The sequence below is a fragment of the Sturnus vulgaris genome, chromosome Z (genome assembly GCF_052056855.1).
Source record: "Sturnus vulgaris isolate bStuVul1 chromosome Z, bStuVul1.hap1, whole genome shotgun sequence".
Classification (NCBI taxonomy): domain Eukaryota; kingdom Metazoa; phylum Chordata; class Aves; order Passeriformes; family Sturnidae; genus Sturnus; species Sturnus vulgaris.
In genome coordinates this window covers 55,828,321-55,839,952 of record NC_142283.1, presented here as the reverse complement: position 1 = coordinate 55,839,952, position 11,632 = coordinate 55,828,321, and the positions used below count along the sequence as shown (strand labels likewise).

The 11,632-nt window shown below is 41.2% G+C and overlaps 1 long non-coding RNA gene across 1 annotated transcript in view; it reads left to right on the top strand.

Annotated features, from left to right (window-relative positions):
- The first annotated feature begins 315 nt into the window (after positions 1 to 315).
- Positions 316 to 11,632, top strand: part of LOC148219854 (uncharacterized) — a 37,726-nt gene continuing 26,409 nt past the window's right edge. Inside the window, exons 1-2 of the long non-coding RNA XR_015799208.1 lie at positions 316 to 404; positions 2,003 to 2,105. This is a non-coding gene — a long non-coding RNA (uncharacterized LOC148219854). The remainder of the gene's footprint in view (positions 405 to 2,002; positions 2,106 to 11,632) is intronic.

Below are 11,632 nucleotides of genomic sequence, written 5' to 3'. Positions count from 1 at the left end.
GAAGGGTTTTGACAAATTGTCCTTTTAACTCACATCCACACCTGTTGCACTCCTTCCCCTGCTCAGCTTTACCTCCCTTACCCTCTCTCGACTGTCTCTCTCTGCTAGAGCATGTAGCACCACAGAGGAATAATGTAACTGTCCTTCAAGGACCACTGAACAACACTCCTTTCCCCCTCAGCTAACTCACAGTGCAAACATTGCAGATGTCAGCCTCAAGACAAAAATACTCCCCTCAGAACAAAGACTCATTCTCAAGATGAGCTTCTCCATCTGTACTGTCTGACTTTCTGTGTCCACATCTTCCTTAACCAGCCAGATGTTCCCAGACACTTCGTTCTGGAGTCCTGATACCAGAGCATCTGTGAAGAGCCTCTGTCAAGCTGCTTCCAGCTGGCCACCAGGTAAGGCACTGCTCTCACGCCATGCAGACAGATGGAAATGGAAGAGAAGGACCAGTACCTGTGACACTTATTGACTGATGGTGTCACTGTGCTATCTGCTTGCCGTCGGGTGCACGCACTGAATTTGTATCAGCCCAAGTGTCCTTTTTTGCCATTGAGTTCTATTGGGATGAGACAGCAAAAATGTTGAGATGTAAGCAAAGCAATAATGACCCTGCTTTGTTCTGTGAGGCTCATGTTGTGATACAGTAACAGATTTAAACTGAGCCCTACCTGCCTGCAATGAAGGAAATGATACAAGGGGCAGGTCCTTTGGGAGAGGGGACCCAAACACAGTCATCTGTCCGGAAACAGGGTAAAGTATGCAAAGGGCTCGGCTGTAATAGCAGGAATTTGAACAAGATTATCTCTCAGTGGTAGGATCTTCATTTTTTGAACGCTCTGGAGAAATACTTGTCTGACACATCAGAATTCAGCCTCATATTGACTCTCAAAGTTGTGATCTCTGCTGGCTAGTGTCGTTGACCTAACAGAGCAGAACAATTGCAGAATAGCACAAGGGGACGACTAGGAGTTTGTATTTTGAAGATGCAGATGGTTTGTAAACATATCTTCAATTTACTATCTAATATTTCCCCATGCAATTCGGTTGAGGTTCCCCCAAATTTCAGTCTGAGTCACAAAAATATATACAAGATGCCATTTATTCATAAAAAGGAAATTAATTCTGTGTTTGTATTTGATATGCAGTACATCTGCTACTCTGCATTTGCACCACAATGCTGAACACTTTATATGCAGGCTGTAAAAGGTTGACTCTGAGAAGTTATGGGGAGAATAGTCAGAAACACAACCCAGAATCTTTCTCTGCCATGATATAAAATAAACTATTTTCTGTCTGTATAAACAATTTCAATACAGAACCAAGCCCCAGGAATGTGGATCTGTGATGAAAATATATAATTCAATTTGAAGTGGAATATTTGGTGATAAAAGTACTCCCAGGAATAATATTTAAAGAAGGATTACATTCTTCCATACTTCAGTTACTTGTTTTCTTCTGGCAAAGTAGATAAACACACTTGGACATTTAACTCACTACATCAGAAATTGAGTTTTCCTAAGTATTTCTTCGTAAGCACACACATACTCACACAATTTAAAAAGCCATATGATTGTCTATAATTTTATCCAGATTTGTTAAACTCCAAGATCACTAAATTTTTCACTAAATATGAAAAAACCCACAGAATAAGTGAGATCTTAATTAGGTTTATTAATTAGCTGATATTTCTGCAGAGTCCTGTCAGCATTCAAAACTCTTTTGTATGTATGGCTTTATATTAGAATATCTTGGCAATAGCAAGTTTACAACTAAATTATGTAATAGACTTTTTATACGGTCTTGTAAACATTTTTTTCCTGAATGCTCCGTATAAGCAATGAGCACCCTGTGTTCCATGTTTCTGACACTTCTTAAAATTGTGGTCTTAAAAGGCTTCCACTAAAAAAGTGGAAGAAAAGCTCTCTTTTTTCCCCCCTTCAACCAACCAATGAATAGAACCACAAAAGAAGTTAATTTTCTTTTTTTCCTACAGAAATGGCTTATAAAGCTGCATTTTGCTGGTGGACAAAAATCACTGAACAAATTACAGTGAATTTCCTGCATTGGAATCCTTCAAACCATCTAAGGAAATCATGGTGAGTAACGGTGTAGATCTGTGCTCTTTCATGTGCTTCATTTCAAGTCCAGACTTTGTCTCAGTTGACATGGATGCAAGCTGCAAAGTTTGGATTCAGTTTTTTTAATGAGCCTTTTGAAAGTTCAGAAGTGTGCATAAATAAGTTGTTGGGTTTTTTTCCCCAGACTGTAACATGGGAAGGCTCCCACTGTGAGGTTTGGACCAAATCTGGAGGTTTGGTTTAGCTCTATTTTTGTTCCTAATGTACTAAGTTCACAGTGTTCACAGGCTGCCATAAACCGCCTCTGTTAAACATGCGCATTGCTAAAACATGCACAAGGCTTGGCTCAAGTTGTGTATCACCTAATGGAAGCCAGCACAACTGTGGGCTGGAAAGAACCCCTAGCTGCAGTATATGACCCAGTGAACACCTGGACTTGCTGGAAGTGACAATATAAATGGAATATTCATAGTGACCATGTCTAAGAATTGCTTAAACAATTAATTAAAGGACCTAGTTCAGGTAAGAACCTCTGAAATGCTTCTGGTGGTCCAGGAGGGACTGTGTCAGGCACCACTCAGCTTTTGAAAGAATTGATATTTCTGGCCGTGTTGTTTCAGAAGCAACACTAATTTTATAACTGAAAACAAGGCTCTCTCTTGAATGCTAATAAAATATCAGTTTTTCCAGCTGCCTTGAGTGCTCCATTTGCTGGCACTATGGCTGGAGCCACAAGGTGTTGTTTGCCCCAGTTGCTGCCTGCCACTACAGAGCAAGTGTGTTTTCAGACCACTCGTGTAGTTTTGAACTCTTTGGCTCCCAAGAGACCTCTCCATATAAGCCCCATTTTGCAAACAACTTCTTTCTTTTTGTTGCCTGTAATAACTGCTTCATTCCACTACCTTCCCTTTGAACACAAAGAGGTGAGGGCAGGGAATTGTAAATGTGATAGCAGAGATTTTGTTGTAAGTTTCTGGCCTGACTGGAAGTCCCCTTACACATGTGTCATTGTTCCACTTTGGAAGCTGGGATGTCTCTGGCAATGGACCGTCTAAACTGGTTTATGCTTCACATCGGCTATTACTAATTTAATTTTATTCCCTGGGAGAAGCTATGCTGTACACCATATCTGCCAGGACTTGTGTTGTGAAGATAAGGCGTTGCATGGGCTACCCTTCATGCGTCACATAAAGAGCTTTATATGCCAGCTATGGGAGGTTGGCTTAGGAGAGAATGAATTGAGAAAAGTCAAAAGTAAAGTATATTTTTTTTCCCTGCCATGCCATAAGATCAACTATTTTTTGCCTGTATAAACAATTTCATTTTAGAACCAGGACGTAGGAATGTAGACCTATGATGAAAATATATAATTCAATTTGAAGCTGAACATTTGGTGATAAAAGTATTCCCAGGAATAATATTTTAAAAAGGATTACATTCTTCTGTATCTTAGTTGCTTTCTTCCTCTGGCATAATAGAGTACATTTCACCCCAAACATCTCAGCTAATACTTGATGAAGTTTCTAAAATGGCCACCACATTATTGCCTTTACATAAAACAAATGCAAAGCTTAAGATTAGTAGCCTCCTCTGCCATGCAGGATCCAGAAGACTGCGGGCTTTGACAGTGCGGTAGCTCTAAACTAATTTGGGAGACAGCTGTTGACAACTGTGAAGTCTATTTCATCTGAATAGAAATGCTTAGAAATATCTTCGATTTCCTTTGTGGAAATAAGGAAAGAATCTCACCCATACCACAAATACTTTGAAACCACTAAGATTCATGTGAACGACAGTTGGAGATGATTATGTGCATGGTTAAGGAGGCTTCTGAGAGTATCAGAGCCTGTGCTTTGGGCAGGTCATGGGGTGGGAGAAATGTGAAGGGCTCTGCACTTGCCCTCTGGGGTGGTGGTGATCACAGAAAAGGGACGTGTGCTGTGTGCTTCTGTGCTCCCAGCGCCAGCCTGCAGTCCCCAGCATGCCCATGAGAGGAAGGTGACTCAGAGCTGTGCCAGCCCTGGCAAACCACCAGCCCCCTAGGTCTTTGGGTGTCTGCAGAGGAGCTGGCAGCCCCATGCTTTCAGCATGGTGGGAGTCTGAGGACAGGCTTGCACCCCTACCCATCCTGAGCTGCACCCAGGGCATCCTGGCAGAAGCTGAGAAGCTGGGAAAACTTACTAAGCAAAATCCCTCCGTGGAGAAGGCTTGGCCATGATTACAAATCTACAAAGGGCTTATGGAAAAGTCATCCTGAACTGTGTGGCTCTTCTGCCTGTTCATGATGATGGTTGAGAAAAGTAATTCTAAGACTTTTACATGCTCACTTTTAGTAAAAGGCACATTTTTGCAATACTACAGAATGTTAAACTGAGACTTCTCTGATATTTGGAGCTTTCTGGCATGGAGTCTTTTTGACATAAATTATACTTATCCCAAAACTCAAGAGGACCTCTGAGATTTTGAAGTTGCAACAATTGCAAACAAAACTTAAAGAAGGGGAAAATGTTCTGTCGGTGTCATTTCAGCTCTAAATGGTGCGATCTATTTCTCTTTGATACACAGTTCTTTTTGGTCTCAAAACAGATCTGGTAATATCAAAGAATTCCAGTGGACTATTTCAGTTATACAAGAAAATGAATTTTGATACATGACTTCTCAAAGGACTTTCAAATATACCGTGGCAGAATGACCTTCAAGGAAAGTCAGGCCCAATAAAAACACTCAAGACAGCTGCCATATCAACCTCTTTTCCTGGAATCCCAAGGTACTGCAAAAGCTTTCAGTACTAGGTGGTATTTGCTTTTCAGCCCAGCTTGAATTATTCTTATATTAAGTTTTATTGGATCTATATGTGGCTATTTTATGGCTCTTTAATGTTTATGATGTATTTATTATCATTCCTACATTTCCCCTGCAGCTCTACTGAAGTGGGACTATCTAAAGATTGTGGAGCTATTGGTTATTGTACCTTTAATTTACAGCCACTCCATATTTTACATTAGAAGAATTCAGCAGTATGACTGACATTAATTAACTCTCACCATGTCCATCTGAATTCACAGTACTATATAAAATGCAATTGAAATAGAGGCAAACTTAGTCCAGGAGCAGCCTGGATGACGAAACAGGTTTACGAGAGGGCCTGGGAAGCAACCTGCCTATGGCCAATCCCTGTTTCCAACACCAAGCTATAAATTGTGTCACTAAGTAGAATAAAAGCCTTGCTCCATTGCTCAAACAATTGCCACTCAGACTTAGAGGTGTAATAGTAAAACCCAGCCCCTTCTTGGTGAGGAGTGTTGGCTGGCAGCAGAGTGAGATGGAGTGCAGTTTGGCCTCAGAACCAGGTCCAGTCTAAGTGAGCAGGTAGTGTTGGGTGTGGCAGCTCTAGTGTTCCCTCTGCTGCTGCCCTGTGTCAGCATGGTTTGGCATCCATACTTACAAGAAGATATCCATGCCATCAATGCTGTCTTGGAGAGCCCTCCAGGCCTGAGTCCTTCTCATGCTTGTCACTTACTGTCTTCCTTTCTGTCCACCAACTCTGACCCTCCCCCGAGAGTCCAGTTGCTGTCTAATTTCAGTTCAAATTTTTTTGTCACTGAATCAGATACCAGCAACAATTTGCTCCTTTCCTTCTGTCCTACTAATCCTCCATCTCCATCTAATAGAAATAACTCATAGTAAGACCACAGGATGACAGGAAAAACTAGATGGGAAGGGATCTCAGGAGGTTCAACCTCAGCTTACAGTCTTCTCGAGTCTTTTGTGTCAAATTAATAATGCCAAACCATGGGACATAGTTTACATATGTAAAATAACAGAGTACTAAAGAGCACTGAAGAAACAATGGTAACTTTACCCCACCTCAGCAGGCTTCCACAGTGGGCTGATTTGGGCTGAGATAGTTAATTTTCCTCACAGTGGCTGGCATGGGGCTGTGTTTTGGATTTGTGCTGACCACAGGGTTGATAATACAGAGATGTTTTTGTTATTGCAGAGCAGGGCTTGCACAGAGCCAAGGCCTTTTCTGCTTTGGTGCTGCCACACTGGTGAGGGGACTGGGGGTGCTTGGGAGGTTGGGAGGAGACAGAGCCAGGACAGGTGACCCAAACTGACCAAAGGGATATTCCAGAGCATGTGGCACCCAGCTCAGTGTATAAAGTGGGGGAAAGAAGCAGGAAAAGGGGGGGGACATTTGTTGTGATGTCATTTGTCTTCTCAAGTCAATGTTACATGCGATGGGGCCCTGCTTTCCTAGAGAAGGCTGAGCACCTGCCAGCCCATGGGAAGCACTGAATTTATTCTTTGTTTTGTTTTGCTTGTGTGCACAGCCTTTACTTTCCTTATTAAACTGTTTCTTGGCCCACGAGTTTTCCAGCTTTCATCCATCTGATTGTCTCTCCAATACTAATGGTAGGGGATTGAGTCAATGACTGTGAGGTACTTGGTTGCTGGCTGGGTTTAAACCACAACACACAACAAAACCATTTTCCTAGATGCCTATTTAATTGAAGGATTGATGATTAATTTTTTGGGATATTTTTGCTAGTGTTTGGAAATAAGATTGTTCCGAATCTATGCCATTGTGTAAACTTCTGCATTGACACGTTGTCAGCCTTTATGACTCTCCATGGACTGGATCTCAAGCTCATAAAAGACTTGCTTTCTTCCATAATAGCCATGTGGGCACTATACCTGATTATAGCAGGGGGATTTCCTGCCCTTCAGCAACTAAAAATTAACAAAATTGGCAGAGGCCTTGAATGCCACATGAAGCTTGAACCAGACATGTTGAAAGGAGAAGATTTTCCTAGCACAGGAGTACTGTTTCCAAGGTGGCAGCTTTCTTGGATGACTCTGGAAGCTAGAGAGGGGGACCCTTATTCCTTTTCTTTTCCTGTCCTGTGATGTTTTCCTGTATTAAAGAGTTGCTTTTCTCCTGCAATGGTTATGTTGCACAGATGAGTGGCTCTCTGTGCTATCTGTAGGTCAAAACGTCATATGTGGTGCTTGGATGCTATTCTCCTATCTGTGGGAAAATATGCCTCCACATTGATAAACCAATAAACCAAAAGACCACTTTGTGATTAGATAACATATAAAGGACACTATGCTTGTGGGCTGATTGTAATATTTCTTTGTGAAACTTATTTGGATTATCTTCCCTCTAAACTTCTCCTCTCTTCCAAACACTTCCAAATCATCCCACAACAAAGGACCAGAGGTGTGCTCCAAGTTCAGACTCCTTGAGTTTCCTAATTTTCAGCCTATCAGTACTTTTTATGCTGTGGCACTGTAAACAAAGCTGATCTCGGAAACTAACTTCTTGATAAAAGCATATAATTCCAAAACCACTCAACAAAATACTCATCAGAAGGGATCTCTTGCTATTTCTCCCCACATGCAATCAATATATCACTTTAACTACAGTGCTTTTACCCTCTGTTTATCATCTCTTCTGAAGCCATGTGGAATACTCATCTTCTCTAATCCTTGTCTATAGTATTTCCAAAGTACTTTACAAGCTTGGAGTAATGGACTTTAATGCCTTGCAGCAGCTGAGCTGGTAGCATATATGATACCTTAAATGTAACAATCAAAGGAGCATGCAAGATTTTGGTATTTCCGCTGACTTGCAGATGTGCAGTATCCAGGTCCAAAAACAGTAATGTCAAGTTTAGACTAAAAGTGTTTAAAACAAAATAATGTCTCACTGCTCTGTGTCAACACTCATATAATGTGAGAGGATATTCTCTGATAGAGAGAGCACCAGTATTAAATATCTGTTATCTGAGCTCTATAGTAATTTCTTTTTTGTATGTTTGTCCATGAATAACCTAGCTCAAGATTTATGTAACAGAGTGTATTGTTTTATTAATCCAGAGCATGTGGTATTCTCCAGGTGCTAAGCTTTGATCTCCTTGTCCTTCTATGTATTAAGTTTTCTGGTTCTCATTGACACTGATGCTCTTGATTTAAGGTAATCCTCTTATTGTCGGGGACAGGAAAAACTGCAAGTGAACTCTGCAGTGAACCTGGAATCTTGTTCTTTTCTTTCGTCTCAGTTTTGATTGAATCTCCACTAAATTCAGTTCAGCAGAATCCAGCCACTGCTTTTAGGAGTAAAAGTATATCTTTCTGCAACATTTTATGGCATGGAATGTCGTTTATGGCACATTATATTACAGTTTGAAATGCTAGCATTCACTAACAAGAGGAGCTGTGGTTTTATATTAAAACAACTGAGCAATGTAAAAAACCTCTAGAAATCCAAGAAGGCAGTTTTCCTGTGGCTGGTAACAGAAGGAAAGAGTGTGACTACATGTGCAGTTGAAAGCATGGGGCAGGGGAAAGAACAGGACAGTGAAAAAAGCCCTGCTGGAGCAAGGCTCCTTCTAAATGTATGTTGGCATGTGGGGCGAGGGTAAGAGTGCCACACATTTAATTCTGAGGTACCACGGGAGGAGCAGCTGCTTCTCCTCAAGGCTTCTCTTGCAGCTTGCACTGACTCCCCATCTCTCACCTCTGCTCCACTGTTTTTTCTCATCTGCCTTGACAGTTTGTTTCACAGGCATATGCTGACTTGAGGCAACTTGGTTTTGGGAATGGGAGTTGCTGGGCCAGGGCTGTGTGGTGGGCTGGCATGGTCAGATCCCTACCCCACCTCAGCCCATATGCAGGCCTGACATGATGACAGAGAAATCTGCAACACTGTGAAATACAGGCTTTTCTTCAGGGCCCGTGGGGTGGTCAGGAAGGAATGTTCTGTGCTCTTAAATCAGGGATTGCAAGGTGGGTGGGGATATTTGCTAAAACATCTACATCACTTGAGATTTAGGATAGGATATGGATTCTTTGTAGAAGCCCAGGGCAGTACAGCTCAAAGGGGTCATCTAGCTCACTCCCATACTCCAGCCCAGCATAACTATGCCAACATCTCTTTTTTTGCAGAGCCCTTAGCGGGCTCCCCTATTGGGTATAAATCTTTCTCCACGGCAAAACTTCCCAACATTTTTTGCTATTGGCCTTAAAAACTTCTAATGTTTGACCTCATTCTTTCTTGCTGATAATGAGGATAATTTACTTTTTAAAATCTTATTGGACACGGGGAAGACTTTCTTTCCTTCTTTTTTTTCTGGCATCCTCAATGCAGCTGTTACTAGTGTCTCTCCCTGGTCTTCCCTTCTCCAGTCTAAACAATAAAACACTTTAGGATTTCCATGAATATGATTTTTGTCTAGTCATTCTCATGACTCCTTGAAGAAGAGGCCAAGCCTCTGCTGCACTACAGACTTACCAAAGTCACATGGAATAGAAGAATTCATTTGTGCATCCAGTAGATTACACTCCTGATTATCTATTTTGGTCGGGCAATCGAATTTTTTTCCCCTGGAACTAGTTCTTTTTGATATTTGCACTGCTTATGCACTGAAGGTACAACCCCCAGCCCTTTTGCAGTCCCTGCCAGGGCCTGCCCATCCCCTTTTGATGTAGATGATTATTATTCCACGGAAGACTTGCATCTGTCCTGGCTGAACTGGAGATACTTTCAATACTTTTTAAACTATTTGGGGCAGATAGCTTTCTCATTCAATTAATAAACAATGGAAAGTTGAGTAAAACAAGTTGTCAAAGAACCAGATGAGAATTCAAAGTGATCTTCAGAAACTGGAGGACAGGTCTGAAATAGACAAGACTGTGAATTGTTAAGATTTCTGCACCAGGGCTGCCAGCTGTGCAGAGGTGCTCCCTGCCCCTGGCCACTTGCTGTGCCCTGATGCTCCACCAGCTTGTCAGCCCCATGCTATAAAAGTGCAGCCTGGAATGAGTGGGAGCAGAAATCTTTGAGCACTTCCCAGTGCCTACAAAGGTCAGTTTCTTTGTGTCTCCTATCTCTTGACATTTGTATCAATGCTATGAGCGCTGGCCTAAGAAGAGAGATTTTAGCTACACTCTGAAATGTAGCTCCTGCCAGAGGAATCTGGGAGTAAAAAAGCTTAATCTGAGGACTCAGGAGGCAGCTGAAATAATTTATGGACAGGGTAGAATATACATAGCTTCAAAAATGTTGTTAGTTTTTGTAATATGCAAGGAGGGCTGTGTAGTGAAGCATGTGTACATGGAAATAGTACAAATATTTTGCCAGAATCCTTAGGGTATTGGGAAAAGATTTCCGTTCTACTAGTTGAATTGTCATGAGGGATTTTCAAGGGTCAAGTTCCATATTGCAAGGAGGATATGAAACTTTTAGGCCATTTATTGCATGGACATGTAAAGCAAAGATTGTGCATGCTTGGAGGTTGTAAAAACAATTGGCTCTTTTATGTTTGAAAAGAGGCTTTGTGTCATGGGCTGTATTGCATCACTGAATCTTAATCTCTTGAAAGGCATGATTGAGAAGGCGGTGCTGTGCATGCTGAAGGAGTATGGCAGGCTCATTAGAGGGTCTACAATGAACCCTCACAACAAGTGGCATAGTAGAAGCTGCACATCACGTGATTAGTGCAGATTGCAAAATATGAAACTCAGCAGTGAATATGATACATCTTTTTGGAGGGGCCCAGCACACTGAAAAAGAAAAAAAAAAAAAAAGCACAAATTCCTGGGGAGCCTTCCCTCATGTTACAATCACAGGGAATTTTGAATAGAAAATGTTTTGCCTGCCCAGCATATTCTTGCAATACTTTTGTATTATTCCCTAAACTTGGAGTCACTTCTTTGTTGTGAAGAAGTAGAACAGCACATGTTCTTCTCCTTCTTCAGGTGTAGGTTTGGAGGGACTCTCTGGAGACCTAGAAGCACATGCTTTTAAACACTGGAAAACTTAATGCGTTTATGCATTGTGTGGGGAGTATTGGTCCACAATACATTTGAACATGACACTGAGACACATATAAATGAGAAAAGAGAGTAAAAGCAGAGATGGATCACTGAAGTGTTTATAGTTCCTCTCGTGTTACCAAGATAGAGAAAAGAACACCACCATTTCATGCTTTTTAAGAGATCCAGATTTCAATAAGTTCTGCCAGGATCCTTCCCTTTCACTTTAATATTATCCTTGTAGATGTCTCAAAAGAGATTTTCTATTTAGAACGTTTTCTATTGTGTCTCTAAGTGGTAATCTCAACTGCAGTTCTGGTGTTCTCTCTGCCTAAGCTAATGTTGTATTTTCTACCTATTACAGCTTAGTAATATAGTATAATACATGACCTAAAGCTTCCTTACACACAAACCAGAAAGCTATTATTTTATTTCACAGCCACCCCAAATGCATGTAAAAATCATCTGGGAAAGGGGTTTCTAACGGTTGATAAATTAGCCAAAAAAATTGCACTGTATTTTACGATTAATAGGAAGACTTATGTACAAGAAAATCAGTAGCAACCAGACATCTGTATGCTACTGTACATTATATAAAAAATATTAGCTAATATTATCTACATGAGATAGCACATACAATGCTTTAGCATTTCCCTCTAATTTTCTATACCACAGCAAGGGTGAAGGAAACTTTATCTTTTCTTTCATTCTTTTCATGGAAG